Consider the following 16,485-nt stretch of genomic DNA (forward strand, 5'->3'; position numbering starts at 1 on the left):
GAGACACAGTTACTTGCCCAAGGTCACACGCACAGTATGAGAGGACGCTTGGCTAGCCTGGGCAGTCTGTCTCCAGAACGCCAGCTCCCAGCCCCTCGCCCCACACCTCTAGGTTAACAATGCTGGAGGGCGGTTGAACCAAGGTACTTGCTAGCAACGAATCGCCACATTTATGCTTTCGCTGCCCAACCCCTAAAAAATCCCAAGTGCTCAAGTTCACGTATGTAGGAGTATGCGTACTCTACAGTCCAAGGCTTGTTCTTTGTGAAATGTGCCCAGTCTGTAAAATGAGGCCAGTGGTGGACATGTAATGGAGTGTTAGGTAGATGAGTGTGCCTGTGCCTAGCAATGAGTGGGATCTCTCAAGAAGAGAGGGAGCCACTGAGTATCTAATGGATGAAGAAAAACTTTTTGTATGTAAAGGGAATAAAGTTTAACATCCAATTGCCACACTGTGACTGTGCCACTATAACTCATAACCTTCTGAGCATCTCCATGACCCTGATATATTTTCTCTTAAATCTGCTCTAGATGGATTATTTGTGAAGACATTCTGCTGTGCACGTGCCAGGGTGTGTGGGATATTGATTATGCTCTTGGAAAATGTCAGAGGGGCACCAGCTGTCCGTCTTTTAGTTAGCACAGGGCATGAGTTGTTAACCCTGATTCTCAGTGTACCCTCTCCACATCTCCTTGTGGGCACCACCCTTCAGGCTGGGAAACACTTCATCGTATGACGTTTGGCCGAAATATTTTGAGTTCTTTCCTACAGACAGACAGACACACACACACACACACACACACACACACACACAATCTCCCAGAAATAACTAAGAGATTATTTTTACAAAACTCTAGCTAAATTTTTGTTTTGATGCTTTGGGATTAATGAGGAGCAAAATGTCTTACATGATTTTAATCTGTGAGTGTGTCTTTTAATCCACTCTTCTTTCTCTAAGCATGGCCCAGTGAATTTTGATTAAAAGAACTTCCAACTACAAAAAAATCCCAACTATAAAGTTATTTTGGGGAGAGAAGAACCAAGAGAACTTTAAAGACAAGAGAGAGTTTTGATAACTGTTAAAAGACACACTTTGCAGATTCAGAATAGGCTAGAAAAGGAGTGGTATTGAAAGCATGCATATGTGTAATATTTAGTGCATTGTTTGTTCCTATGAGCAGTCTAATAAATCTCCCTTAGAGTGATTACTAAATATGTCAAGAGAAAAAGATTGCCAAATAAGATGGTGTTAAGCCACAGGGTTGAACCCAGTTATAGCAAGGGGATATTTTCCATCCATTCTCTACGGCGACCATGCCCTGCTGGGTGGGGCACTGTAAACTATTTAGTGATCTGCCAATTCTGCAGATCTACTGCCATGGCCCCCGGGATGACAGACCGAAGAAAGCAGCCACTATGTTAACTCCTGTCCCAGCAGACCACGGGAGGGAGACTTGGGCAGGGAGACCTTCGTGAAGGTGGAGAAGGAAGGTTTCTTAGTTCTCAGGAAGAGAGCTGCTGTGAGACGCAGCTGCTTTGAATTTCCAATGGAAAGGTGGGTGGAACATGTGTCACTCTTCCTTCTGAGTGGCAGGGAGATGCTGAGTGATGAAGCATCCAGAGAGAGGGTGTTCGCTGAGGCCACCCACCTGGCAGGAGGAGTCTGTGGGATTCTGCTCTGGGATCAGAGGTGAGAGGGTGATAAAGGAATGGGGAAGAATGGGAGACTCTCTCCTGTGACTTCTGAAACTTCTCACTTCTGCTCTTTGGTTGTTGTGAGGGCACATCAAGCACACACACTGTCTACTCTTGCCTGGCCATGTGCTACCTGGGTATCAACCTGTATAGGGTTTTACTTTTCTAAAGGAGCCCTGCTCAGGACAGTAGAGACATTAGCAGGTGCCTTTGATACATTCACAGGGGAACAAGGAAGCCAGAGATTGAAGCTATGCTCTTTTTTTCTTTATATTTACTTTTAGTTCCTGCCTTGGAAAAGGAAGGTGAAAATGATGACAGGTTAGTTTGTGATTTTATCCTTTTATTAAATTAAAAAAAATTTTTTTAATGTTTTATTTCTGAGAGAGCGAGAGAGACAGCGTGAGCAGGGGACGGTCAGAGAGAGAGGGAGACACAGAATCTGAAACAGGCTCCAGGCTCTGAGCTGGCTGTCAGCCCAGAGCCTGACACACGGCTCGAACCCACGAACTGTGAGATAATGAGCCGAAGTTGGGTGCTTAACCGACTGAGCCACCCAGGTGCACCTATAGTGATTTTATCTTTGCCTTTCAATTATGCTCTTCTCTTGGGGCTGGAAGGGGTAAAGAAAGCCAGGAGAACATCAGAGCATGATGGAGAAATGGTGAGCGAGACACCTCAGTCCACCAAATGGACAACCTCAAGCTACACGGGCTTATTATTGAGCTAGGTAAGACAATGTCAGAAAAAAGCAGGGGGAAATGACACAAAGTCAGAGTCCTGACCCTTAATATAGTCTGAATCTGCCATGTGAATCAACACATAATCCGTGTTTCCATAACTGTGTATAAATTCTATATTAGTCACTCAACACACATTCAATAAGTACTCCTCAAGTCTACTGTGTTGTCAATAATAGGATAATTACCCTGAATTTAGTGTGCTCACACTCACACACAGAAAATCACAGAAGAGATACAACATTCAAAACAAAGGGAACATTCTAACAGTAGACAGTGCCAAGCACTTTGTACTGGTAAGGCCTGATGCAGTGTCAATCCCGATCACAATATTTTCTGTTCTGTGTTTGCTGCCAAAGAGGCCAGAACTGAATGTTAAATTGAGGTTGATTCCCAGGCTGTGAGTATGCTGCTTAAATTGTTATTAGCTGCTTTGCGCTCATCACCCTTCAGGTTAAGAATAACAGTAATAGTAACTAGTTTGCTAAGTACTTTCTTTACAGTTTACAAATGTATTCAGTACAAGGTCCTCTGGAAATGATTAAATGATTACCTTCATTTTCTACCTGGAGCAGTTGAGGCCTAAAGAATATCAATAGCTCACCTAAGCTGATCCAGTGAGTAAAGGGCAGAGGTAGGGTCTTGGGTGCAGTGGGATGCGTGGCCCTAGCCCAGCACAGACCACTTTAGACGACGACGAAGAGGACTTGAGGGAGGGTGCGGCACTGTCAGCCTGCCCGGTTCAAATGACTGGGCCTCGCTGTGACAGAGCTGCAAGCTGGCTGTATTTGGGGATCTGGGGTTCGTTAAGAGAGACCAGAAATAATCCCAAGAGCCAAACCTCATCTGTAGATGGCAGCGTTAGGTGGCCGTACTAACAGGTAGTGAAGGGGATCAGTTTTGACTTCTTTTTCTTTTTTTAAATGTTTTTATTTATTTCTGAGAGAGAGAGAGAGAGAGAGAGAGAGAGAGAGACAGCGACAGTGTGAGGAGGGGAGGGTCAGAGAGAGGGAGATACAGAATCTGAAGCAGGCTCCAGGCTCTGAGCTAGCTGTCAGCACAGAGCCCAGTGCGGGGTTCGAACCCATGACCCATGAGATCACGACCTGAGCCGAAGTCGGGTGCTTAACCGACTGAACCACCCAGGCACTCCGAGCCTACTGACTTTTCTTAACCTCCATCCAGACTCTGTAGTTGCCACATCAAACTTTGCAAAGACAGACTAACAAAGAAGAAAGGCTGTGGGACACAATGGAATCCAGCAGAAAGAAGTTTTGGCTTCAAGTCTGGCTTCTGCTGCCTATGTAGGAGTGTCAGATACCCTAAGAATGTCACTCTTTCAGGTCTCAGATTTATCAGTAAAAAACAGGAGGGTGGTTTAGCTAATCTTTATGGACAGACCCTTTTGGTTCTAACACGACCTAATTCTAAGATGAGTGACATCCATATACTATATGATCAGATTCTGGGTGAGAGAAAGTTAACTTCATAAATATCAATTTGAGATTTATTATAGCTGCTTGAAGCATGCTTTTCCAACACATTGAAGTTCTTTTTAGGTCAATGACAGATCTGATAGTAGTTGAAACCCAGAAAGGAAACCACAGGGTAGGGAAAATAGGTTTACTGAAAAAAAATAAAATAAAAAAGACTCCCTTCTCTGAGTGATTTCCCGTTCTAGGGAGGCACTGGCTCTTATAATCCCCTTCTGCCAGAGCCTGGGACAAAGCCAGTGTGGGCTGCCGGTCACGACAGGCCAGAGTCTAATTTCCTCTCTGCCTCTCCTTGGCACACTCAGATCTTCCTCAGAAGACAGCAGGGGCACCTTGTAGAGAGTACAGAAAGGATCTGGGAGGAAGGAAGTGTCTGCTCCTGAGCGGTGATTAACAGAGGAAAAATACCTGTGGGTTCACAGGATCTTTTACAATACCTTTCAGGTCTTTTTGTATTTGTTTTTTGTGGAAAAGGACTGGAAAGCCACTCTGCCAGGCAGGGCAGTTAACAGGCTCTGGGAGCAGCCTCAAGCTGTCCTTGGCAAGCTCACCTGTGAGGGGAGACTTGGAGGAGGCGAGGATCGCCTGATCCCCAGGGGGAGTCAGTCTGATGATCCACCTTTATCAGCTGCCTTCCTTTTCTTGTCTCACCTTCCCGTCCCCTCCTTCTGCCACTCACAAAGGAGCTGCATTCATTAAAACCATTTTTCAAACATCTTCTTTTTAAGTGATCTCTATGCCCAAGGTGGGGCTTGAACTTACAACCCCAAGATCAAGAGTTGCATGCTCTACCCACTGAACCAGCCAGCCAGGCACCCCTGTTAAAACACCTTAAAAGGGGAGGTTGTTCGTTTGCTTGTCTCACTCCTATCACTTGTGCCCAAATAATTATCTTCAAAGTGACACTAAATCAAAATTGCTTTAAAAATGCTTTCAAGGAATATCTGGTTTTCAACCCCAAATGAAATGTCTTCTTCATTGAATCCCTCCAAATTCCCGGGCTTAATCTAGGTCTCTATTCTGCAACTGTAAGTGGGTAGGAACTGACTGGCAAGGGATCCCCACCCAGGTCACAGGAAAACACCTTGAAGTGGACAGACCTGGTCTCGGCAGTTCATCAATTACGCTAGTTCCCTCGGTGTTATGTTCTGTCTTTGCAGGATCTCACTCTCACCCACTCTCTTTCCTCTTCTTTTAATAGAAATGCATTACATCAGAACACCACAAGTCGCAAGTTGGGGATTGTTACCGTGATTCATTTGTAGTGCAGCCAAAAGCAAGTTAGTCATCCCTTAATAAGTGAACAGAAATATCATTCTGCCTTTGAAACATTACATGTTTGGAGGACACCAAATTTAAGCTGTGGATGTAGCCAAACAAGTGACTATCTGTCTACACGCTTCTTTACATGTGTGCCTGGTGTCAGGCTGACCTGCTCTAGTGACAAAAGACAAATGGCGACCTCTGTCAATACTGTAGTGTCATTGGAGGTCCAGGAGAGTGGGATGTGGGATGTGTCGGTTCTTCTTGCTTTACCAGGGGGTAAATGCTCTTACTGCTGATGTTGACACTAAAAAGCAGCCAAGAAAGCCCCACATTGTAATTCCCAAAACACGGTGTTTGTCTCTGCAGCCTTGGCTGAAAAAGCAATGCAGCTTTTGACTTGAAGCAAATAAATATGAGATTTTAGAAACAAAAACATAGTAATGACGAAGGAAAAGGCAACTACAATATCTTCTTGCATCTTTTGCCCGATTCCACATTGGTCTGGAGGTTTCAAAGACAATGAGATCCAGTAATCTCTGTTTCTGTAGCCTGGGGAAAATTTCATTTGGTCTTACTTTAAAAAATTCCTTGATATCATGAAGACCCCTGGAAATCTGTTATGTTAAACTTTCTAATTAGAGTGGTTATCTTTGAATCCCATTGTCCTCACTTGACTTTCATGGTCAGATTTAAGCTTTGGTTGAGCAAGTCTGTGGGTCATGAGTTTGGCTGAATACCTGGTAAGAGGACAGAATGCTCTCAGAAATGGGAGAATATTAAAGCTGGTGGGCCAAGAGGCAAAGAGAAGTCCCAAAGAGCCAGACGCCTGAGGAATATGTAACAGCAGTTTTAAGGTTTGGTCGGGAGGCCACAAATAACTCTTCAAGGGACAGGAAAAACAGGGTACCAAGGACTTCCGGGTTTGGAAAATGACCGTGACCATGAGTGGGAAGAGCACTGGATCAGGAGTCAGAAGACTTCCATTTAAATTCTGGTGTTGCGTCCTTGCTGACCACACGAGTTAGAGAGAAGTAAAAAACAAGCCTTTTAGAACATACATCATGCCACTTCCCTGCTCTGAATCCTTCAGTGGTTTCCCACGGCACTGATAGCCAACACCCGAGTCCTGACTGTAGCCAACAAGGTGGCACGTTGTCCTCGATGATAGCTCGGGTCCTGTCTCACCATGCCCTAGTCATATGGCTCATCTTTCTCTTAATTCTGCTAGCAGCGTCCTTCCTCCAGATAGCTTTGCTTCCTTCACTTCCCTGCTCGGATGTCATCATCTTCTCTGACCCCACCCCCAGTTAGAAAAAATAGCATCCCTCACTATTTCCATCAGTTTTTCTCATTTAAAGTTTTTCATGGCACTAACTGTGATATGACATTGTGTTATGTATCTCTTTTTGTTTCTTTATTCTGCTGCTCCCCGTAAAATAGGAGTTCTGCCATGCTGGTGTGTTTGTCTACTTGGTCTACTTCTACATCTCCACTACCTAGAGCAGTTCCTACCACATATGCTCAATAGTTACAGAGTAAACATATGAAAATATAATAATCTTGTGAGTGAATGGATTTTAGTCTGTCTCATGGGCAAGAGGAGGGCCAAATGAAGTGATGGAGGGGATGCATTTTGTAAATCCTAGAGGGACACGCGAATGTGACTGCAGTTATTACACAGCAGGGAGGTGTGGAATGGTATTTTTTCTGGCACAGGTCCCACAGCTGTCCACATACAACCCTGGAGTTGATTCCTCATAGTCCTGGAGCCCCTGATCTTTCCTGGGGTTTGACAATATCTTGTGCTTTAGTGGGAAGGACATGAGTTACGAAGTCAGAACGCCACTAGTTCAAATCCTGCCTTTGTTAGTTCTACCTATGGGACCCTAGCAAACACAGCTGGGCTCTGGCCCTGTTGTCTCACAACTTCGTTGCCCGCTGGTCCTGCTTCCAGCCTGACGTGGAAATATTGGGGCACTAACATACTCTCTTAGTTCCAAGCAGGTTGGACCTATGACTAAATACCCCAGCTCCCTTGTCCTCAAGGTGGAATGACTGCAGCATGTGTTCCTTCCTGTTTCCAGAGTTCCCCAGCAGGATAACGCTCCAGCTACCCAGAGGGTAACTAGCTGGACAAGGTCCCTGTAACTTACCACTTCCCCTTCCCTGTTGTATGTTGCCATTCTCTTACCAGTGCTTGCTGGGATTGTCTTCTAAACATACTATTCGTATTGTGTCTCTGACTCTGGGCCAAGTTCTGGAGGAACCCAAACTGAGACGATGACTTCAGGCATTTAATTCAGTTTCATTATCTGTAAAATGGGGATCACTCTGACCGCATAGTGTCATTATGAGGATCAAGTGTGGAAAGATATAAAAGGTGTCTGCCCTGGCGTTTACTCTTGGATTAAACCATATGAAACTGCCATTTCTGTAGGTGACAGAGTGGTTCAGTGTTGGCAGTTTTTTGTAGTTCACCCAACTGACCTTCAGTTAGGGTCTGTTCTTTCTCCCTCTTGGCCTCTCTTCTTTTCCATGAGCCCTGACAGACCCGGAACCTCCCTTGTTGGAGTACCAGACAATTTTATTTGGTTTTCAGGGTACAGTTTGGTGGTATCGGGACAGGCTTTTAGGAAAAAGACAGTAGTTCTGGGCTAGGAAAGTTCTATCATATCCACAAATGAGACTGCAGATACCGCGGGCATGACGAGACCCTGCATGCAACTGGAACTCACACTTTTAGCAGCTGCGGCCTAAGAAAAATATGTAAAACGCTATATAACCCACATCCCTGAAATATCTGAAATGGCAAATCGTTAAAAACAATGTTAAATCTACAAAATTATGAAAAAGTGTCTCCATCAGATGAACTCTGGCAATTTTTATTTCCTTCCAAGGATTTACTAAGGTTCTAATGAGCACAGAGCTTGAGAACAGTGTAAATTATGGCTGATATAAGAAGGAACAAGAAAAAGAGTTACACATAATGATATGGTAATGGCACTCCTGAATGATGGTCCATGAGCTTTACAAGACTGAGCATGTGATGTAATTCAAAGAAGAGTATGTTACCTGATGGTGCATTTTCCCACCGGAAATAATGTCTTTTGTTTTGTTATCAAGGTTCTCCAACAAAACTACTGCTCTTAAAAATCAGAGTAGTGATGCCCGCCACTGCCCTCCTTTCCTGTATCTGGAAAGAGGCCTTATGGAGCGCAGAGTCAAGGCAGTGATGGTTTCTGGGATTCAGTTTTCTTGGGCCTGGGCCCTTCTGGAAAGTGCTTATGTTGGTGGCACAGTCTGGCTTGGTGGATGTAGTCTGCTTGCGCTCACATGCCAGCTTTGGCACTCAGTGATTGTGTGATCCTGGACACTAAGCTGGAACAGCTCTCTCTGCCTCACTTTCCTCATCTGTAAAATGGGACCAATCATAGTACCTATCTCAGTGAGATTGTTGGAGGATAAATGAGAAGTTGAATGTGCACTGGTCTATACGGTCTCCAACAAACAAGTGGTTCCCAGTAAGGGTTTGTTAGCAAAAACAAAACACACCATTTCTATCCTCTGTTTTGCCTTGCCCCCCATAACTTTTTTTCTTTAACTCAACAATGGTTCCTCAATTGGTCTTGAAAAGTATATTCAGTGAGATGTAAACATGACATATTTTTGCTCACATCTTTACTGAGAAACTAAGGGGTAAATGCATACATCAGTACAAATATTTGAAGAGAGTAGCTGGGTTGTATATGTTTAAAAGTTGCTACTCCCCAGTTGCAGGATCACCACCCAGCCTGACACCATCACACTGTTTCCAGGTTAGCTGCCTACTTAGATTACTGTGCACATCAGACCAGGCTGGGAAGTGTGGTGGGGGCAAAAGAAGAAAACTGAAAGGTATTAAGTGCATATTTCATGCTAGGCTTTGTACAGAGAATGCTACACCTGTTAACCTCATTTAATCCTCATGGGAATTCGGGGAGGCGGACTGTTACATCCCCATTCACAGGTGGGGAAACTGAGCTGCAAGGAGCTTAAATAAGTGCCCCATGGTCACAGATTTAGCGTGTGGATCAACCTACATTTAAATCCTGGGCTTGGTATGTTGTTCCCTAGCGGGAGGTCCTTTGGCAAAGTAAAGACTTCACCCCCCGATTTCTGTGCTTTGGCCATTTGGATATTGATACATTTGTGTCTGGGTATTAGGCTTCAGCACAGTCAAGCCACAGTAGGAGATGTTTAACAGCAGTTACGAACTGCAAGTGGTGATGACATAGCAAAGTCAAGGAGCCAAACATGAGAAAGCCACCCAGCAGAAGCAGGGAGACTCAGGTACTAAGCACTGGGACTCTGGAAAGATCTTTACAACAGAAAACTCAGAGAGGGGCCACAAGCCCATTACCAACGACAGGCATGCACAACCAGCTGGAGGTGAAGAAGACAGATATGTAGATGCAAGATTTTCATGAGTCCAAATGGCATCCTTTCTGTCTTGCATGTTTCCTGTGTGACAACATGCCGCCCGACCCCCCTCCCCCTCCCCCCCGCACACACAGAAGGAAAAAGAGAAAAAATACTGTACAGAACATACTAGTGAAAGGATCTGGCAATTTGGGAATTTATTGCAAAACATTGGATTGAGATTGGGGATCCTACAGGATGGGCATATTGCCCCTCCTCAAAGGCTGTTTAAGACCAGAATATATTTGCGCCCTAAGGGCAAGGACTCTGTCCCACTCTATCTTGTATCCCTGGCACATACAGGAAGCCCAACAAAGATGTACTGACTGAACCTTCCATGTTTGTTCCTTCTTGCTGATTTATATTTTCTCTGGTGACATTGAATGATACTTCATTTGTACCCAAGGGCTACTGTGCTACATGCATATCATTTCCATCTTAAATAAACAGATGACATTGAATTTAGTCCCGCCGCTTATGCTGCAGACAAATGGCTGATCTCATTAGATAAATGGATATGGTTAGGCTATAATCTAAAAAATGTAAGAGCAGAGAAACAATTTAGGTAGGAGATTGGGTACTGAAATAATTACGTATTATACTTAATTGTAGAGTAGTTTGAATTATTTTTGTTGTGTATTTGTTGGAATTCTATTTTTGGAGGAGAATTCTTTAAATACACAAAAGTTTAGAGATAGAGAGCTGGTGGCATGCACTAACCAATTCTGAATTCTGAAGTCCTTTTGCTAGACTCTTAAGTTTCTTAAGGTAAAACTATGTCTTAATGTTCTTTATTTTCCCAGGACTTATATTAATATCCAGCATAGGGTAGACACTTCATACATGTTCACTAAATAGTTCATAGCTATACTGGTGATGAAATGGAGAGGACTTTGTCCCAGCAAAGCAAAAGTGCTGTGGCCTCCCAGCTGCTGCCTGTCTGAGACCCATCACAGGTTTTACATGTGCGAGCCCTGCAAAATTTAATCAGCCAAGTGTGTGAGCCATTGCCAGCATTAAAGCGAGATAGAATCACCCAGAGTGACATCTTTGGACATGAAAGCAATCTTTGCTCCTGGCTGGGTGAAGCCACGTCACTCAGACAACCAAATGGAAGCCATCTGTCAATTCTAGCAGGGCTGGTGTGCTTAGGGCAAGTAGATGGAATGTCTGAGGACGCTGGAGATGCACTCCACCTCTGTAGTAGTGAGCCGAACTGGGTTACATGAGAGCCAAATTCCGCAAGACAACAGAGCTTTGCCATGGAAGAAAGTTGCAGTGGTAGGAGGGTGGGAAGTAGTTAGAGGTGGAAGGAGTTTTCCAGATGCCTTTCCCGGAGGACTGTCTGATAACAGGATAGTGTCACCTGTAATAAAAGTCTAGGTTCCATCGGCAGTGACGGGTCTGCAAACCAAAGGATTGCTGTCTTGTGCCCGCTGTGAGGCATGAATGGATGAAATTAACAGTGCCCTCCTGCACTCTCAAAAGTATTCCAGTCTGGATGATAAATTATCTGATCACCCTGCCCACTGACAGCATTAACATGGGGGGGGGGGAGCAGAATCCGCAAATAGACATGACATTGATGTAGGTACCTGAGAGTTTTTATATTTTATGTAGAGCTTGACGCAAACAAAGTCCAAATCACCCAGGGCCTTGTCTGCTGAACTTTGGAGACAGAGTTTGTTTTGCTGTCAACTGGGCCCCAAGAAGAGTTTTAAGCAGGGGGTGAGATGATCAGAACTGTGGGCAGATTACTCTGTGTGCAGTGCAGTAGGCAGACTGCGAAGGGTGGAGAGCAGAGGCAGGGAGTTGCAAATGAAGGTCTGAACCACCGTGGACATATTGGCATGAAAGAGGCAGAACACTGATGTCTCTCTCTCTCTCTCTTTTTTTCTTAAGATCTGGACAGCTTAGCTCAGAGAGTAAGCCAGGGAGTCAAATGTGATGACAATTCTTAGACCTAAGGTACTGATTAAACATTTGAGCTGCTACATCAATGGATTGCAGATTTATAAATGTACAGATCTAGCTGATGTGTGCCCTTGCTCCTTTCTGTTTGTATGCCTTCCAAGTGCAGCCATAGACCACACAAATACAGAAGTTCTTGGCCAATCGCTTCAAGTTCCTCTGTCGCAGATGCACTTGGCACCCTGCTCAGATCCTCTAGTGCTCACCTCTTGAGAGCACACCTGCCTGACTGCAAATGCCAGCACCCATGCTTCTTTGTCAGAGAGCCCACTCTGCCATCTGCTTGGCAGACCAGAAGTTCTGGGGCATTAACACCCCCTGGGGGCAGACTTCAACCAATGACAGATGGGACTTGGCATGGAAATACCCAGTTTTCTTCCCCATGGGTGGGACTATTCATGGGTGAGTGTGTTTTAAATTGGTTCCCAGAGCTTCCCCAGTAGGGCTGTGCTCCATTGCCTTCCAGCTATGGCCTGCCTGATCACATACCCCTTTAGGCTCCTTCCCCTTTCTGTCTCCTTCTGTTTGCTGCCCTGCACCCCTTCTGGTCGCCCTTCACCTCCCAAACCTGTACTTGATTTCCTGTTTCAAGGTCTGCTTCTGGGGGAACCCAAACTAAGAGAATGTCTAACAACGGTCAGAGTTTCTGGAATTCGTTTCCTGCTGTTCTCAAAACACTAAAGCATTCTAAAAGCAACTCCCAGTTTCCTATGTATTCAAATACAGTTATGTCAAAAGAAACAGACTCTTAGCTGTAGAGAACAAACTGATGGTTACTGGAAGGGATGTGGGAGGGGATGGGTGAAAGAGGGGATGGGGGGATTAAGGAGTCCGCTTGTCGTCATGAGCACTGGGTGTTGTAGAGAAGAGCTGAATCACTATTATCATACACCTGAAACCAATATAACACTGTATGTTAACTGGTTTTTAAGTAAGAACTTAGAAAAGTAAAGTATTCAGAGTTCCCTTCCAAACCCCCCAAACCCAAATATGGTTATGTCAAAATAAAACGCAACCCTTAGGGAGTAAAGTTAGGATCTTTCGAGCTTTCCTTCATACTCAATCTTTTGATGGTGGACAGATTTTTGGGGATGCTGCCAACTTGCATACTGTAGGTATGCAACAAATATTTCTCACCCAGCTCTGAAGTTCGCGAATGGAGATGGCCATGCTATCGGCTGCACTTCTCCCTCGTGTGGGATATAGTCCAGTCTTTTCATTTAAGTCTGAAGCTGATAGCATGTTGGGTCTAGGGTATACTCATGACAAGAATCACCATAACTCCTCCAGAAGGGCTTAGGCCTACATCCAGCCAGGAACAGAGAACTGTGAGATGACATGATCTTTCATCTTTCTTCCTGCTGACGATAAAGGAAGCAGGCATTTCTTTGGCTTTTACTGTATTTGAAAAAAAAAAATACTCAGACACAGCGGCCTCTTTGCTTCCTTCTGGAATATTTCAGCAGGTGAGGTCTGAGGCTTCGGTGTTCTCTGTTGACAGCAAAGGCTAGAATATTGCCCAAGTTGGATGTGAGTTCCTATCTTTACACTTCTAGATTTCTGCTGTTATGGTGGTAGGTATGTGGGAGAGACAGCTGATGTGTTCACTGGATTCCTTCCCAGGCAGTGATGTGCCTGGGGAGTCTGTGCTGGTGGAGGCAGATTCTTCATGCACCGGCCCTGCTGCCGGGACAGGTGTTGAAAGTCTCTATGATGGCGGTGTGTCGGATGTCAGTAAAACTAAGATGATCTTTCTGTCAAGATTCAGGCTGCCTTCTTGTCATTACTCACCATCACTGGATGCCCTGTGCTGCTGGGATGGTAGTCTGACTCTTCCACCTTATGAATAGGATCACTGAATACAATGTATGTGTGTATGCTCTTCATTATTGAGGTATAACATCTGTACAGTAACACATACAGATCTTTTATACTGCTCAGTGAATCTTTATACATACATACCTGTATGAGTATTGCTCAGATCGAGAACAACTACAGCATCCAGAAGTCCCCCCACAACCCCCAGAGCAAAGCTATTCTGATTTTTGTCAACGTTGATAAGGTTGCTTATTCTGAATTTCTGATAAACACAACAATGCCGTCTGCACTGATTTGTGTCCGCCTTCTTTTACTCAACCCACGGCTTGTGAGCTTCACCCATATTGTGTTTATCAGTAGTTTGTTACTTATTTTGGCTGTGTAGGATTTCATTGCATGAAAATACCACAATTTATTTTTCTTCTCCTGTTGGTGGACCTTTTGGGTTATTTCCAGTTTGGGGTTATCAGAAATAAAAGTGCAATGAACATTCTTGTGCAAGTCCTTTGGTGGCCATATGCAGTCATGTCTTTCAGGTATATACAGTGCTGTGTTGCTACACGTTTAACAGAAAGTTCAGCAGCAAAAGAAGCTCTGATTCCAAAGCATTTGTAAATATCCCCACTGTGGTCAGTTTCAAGCTACCTAGGGGATGTGGGTTAGGAAGGGAGATGCCATATCAACTTTCAGGAGCCAGTAGGAGCCAGCCTCATTATGCCCATAGAATTTGGGGATCAGAGGGTAAGCATGTATTTAAAGTTTTCCAAAGGGATTGTACCATTTTACATTCCCAAGAGCAATGTGTGAAAGTTCTAGTTGCCCCAGATCCTCTGCAATACTTAGTATTATCACTCTTTGAAATTGTTCCTGTTCTGGTGAGTGTGTACTAGTATCTTGTTTTGGTTTCAGTTTGCACCCAATGATGCCTGAAGGTAACTAAGCACCTTTGCACATGCATATTAGCTGTGTGGCTGTCATCTTTTCCAAAGGGCCTAATGTAGCCTTTTCCCTGTTTGGATATTGGGTTGTTTCATCTTTTCCTTATTGATTTGCAGGAGACTATCTAATTCAAGGTAGCTGAGACTGACTGTAGAGACTGAAAGAAAGAAGAGCCCTGGACGTAGCCTAGCATGCTAGAACCTGACACAGGGGTCACAGACACTGGTGTTCCTAGCTAAGTGACCACCTGATAACCTTGAGCAAATTCCCCTTCTTGAGCCTCACTGTCTTCATCATCAAGATGGGATGAATGTCTAGAAGTGCTGTTGATTCTGAATGAGACAATGCAGGCAGCGTGCTCAGCAGAAGAGCACATTGTGGGTTCTTTGTAAGTGTTGGCACCTTTCCTCACCACCATCAGAAAGTGTCACTGGCATCTTTACCCATAGTTTCCTGAAGCACATGGTGGTTTTAACGTAATGCCTGGAAATCCCCTATTCTTCCTGGCTGACCCATGGTATTCTTGTCGTAGAGTAACTGCCTGTCTCTTGATGTGAGGGTTTCACTGTTTGTGAGAAGCAGCATGTGTCTTTTTGGGGAGGCACGATGGCAAGGTTTGCGATCATGATATTCTGCAGTGCCATATTTGATGTGAGGCAGGAAGGATGTGCAGGGCACTTTTTAGAGCCCCATTCCTCTATTTGAGGGAGATGCTGCTGCAGGCCGGCAGCCTCGAGAAACGGGCCACTTTGGAAATGGCTGCTCAGTGAGTAGTCAAGTCCCAGTCCCCAGCCCTCCCTTCTGGGGGTTAGGACTTGAGACAAGTAATACGCCTGGCTCGTGCATCACCTCCTCCAGGAAGCCTGCCCTAGAAAATCAGATGAGATTCTCCCTGGTCCCCTGTGTGGGGACACATCTGTCTCCTCACTTGTCATATTTATAAGGACATCTTTCAGCTCTTTAAGCCTTGTTCTTTGTTACGTCCTGACTCCCAGCACAGTGCAGGCACACAATACCCAAGACAGAAATATTCTGGACAAGCCAACAGACTCTTGTCCAATTGCCTTAGCATCACCGGCATGCATTAAACAGCTTCCTCTTTCATGTCCTGAATCCTAGTTAGATACTGCGATTGAGTGACTGAGCAAAAGTACTAGCTACTTCACAAAAACTCAGAGGGGAAAAAAAAACAAATGGACCAAAAAAGCAAACAAGAGGAAGCGGAACATGTGGGGGAAAGGTGACTGCTACAATGAGTATATGTACTTTTATGTCTAAAGGTAAAGATGTTGTGGCAATTTACACACAAAACTAAACAGCACAGCAATGCTTTTCCAGCCCAGCCATCAGGGGAATACACAGGCAGGTATTAATATATGCTGCTCCTGAAAGAATGAGACAGTAGAATTAGGAATAAAGAGATTTTTAAATTCTCAGTCTATCATTTCCTCTCTCCTTTGCCAAGCTTTAGTAGCTTTATCAGAATCAATAGAAACAAGCCTGCAGATCTCAAACTAAGTTTAGGTTTCTTTCAAAAATGGATGAGCTTATGTGTTCCTCTGTTACCGTGTAAATACCATAGCTGGTAGAAAGCTGAGGGGTAATAGAACCTGGAACAGAGAAGTATCCTTGTAAATGCCACCTGAACATTTTTCACATTAACCATTTAACATAATCGTTAAACTCTGCCAGGTGCTTATGCATTATTGTAATGGGTATGAGAGGGTTTTGTAACTACTCTTTTTAAGTTAAAAAAGAAAAAAAGGCAAAAATGTCCTTGACAGAGAAAATCAGAATGCTAAAGAGCAGACCATTTTGAAACAGGAGCATTTTCACGGTGCTTTGCACACAACTTTATAGAGACAGCTCCCGATAGGCAGCAAGCAACTCTCAGGAGGGAAACCCCAGATTGTTCTTGTGAGCGGAGACTGGTGGCTTTGGCAGGTCACCCTGTAAAAGACAATCCATTAGCCATCGGCCGCTTCCCACTTGGGGCTCTGAAGGCTCGGTGCATTCTTCCAGAACACCTTCCATGGAGCCTAGGGGTTTATGAGCAGTGAGTGCTGACATTGGAGGCTCCGTGCGTCTGCTGTCCTGCCGTTCC

General features: G+C 44.5%; 1 protein-coding gene across 1 annotated transcript in view; it reads right to left on the reverse strand.

The window, feature by feature from the left end:
• The window catches only part of PTCHD1 (patched domain containing 1), a 50,323-nt gene that overhangs the window by 14,441 nt on the left and 19,397 nt on the right, over positions 1–16,485 (reverse strand). The window lies entirely within an intron of this gene.

Source organism: Hyaena hyaena, unplaced genomic scaffold (assembly GCF_003009895.1).
Source record: "Hyaena hyaena isolate Hyena2069 unplaced genomic scaffold, ASM300989v1 scaffold_1112, whole genome shotgun sequence".
Taxonomy (NCBI): Eukaryota; Metazoa; Chordata; class Mammalia; order Carnivora; family Hyaenidae; genus Hyaena; species Hyaena hyaena.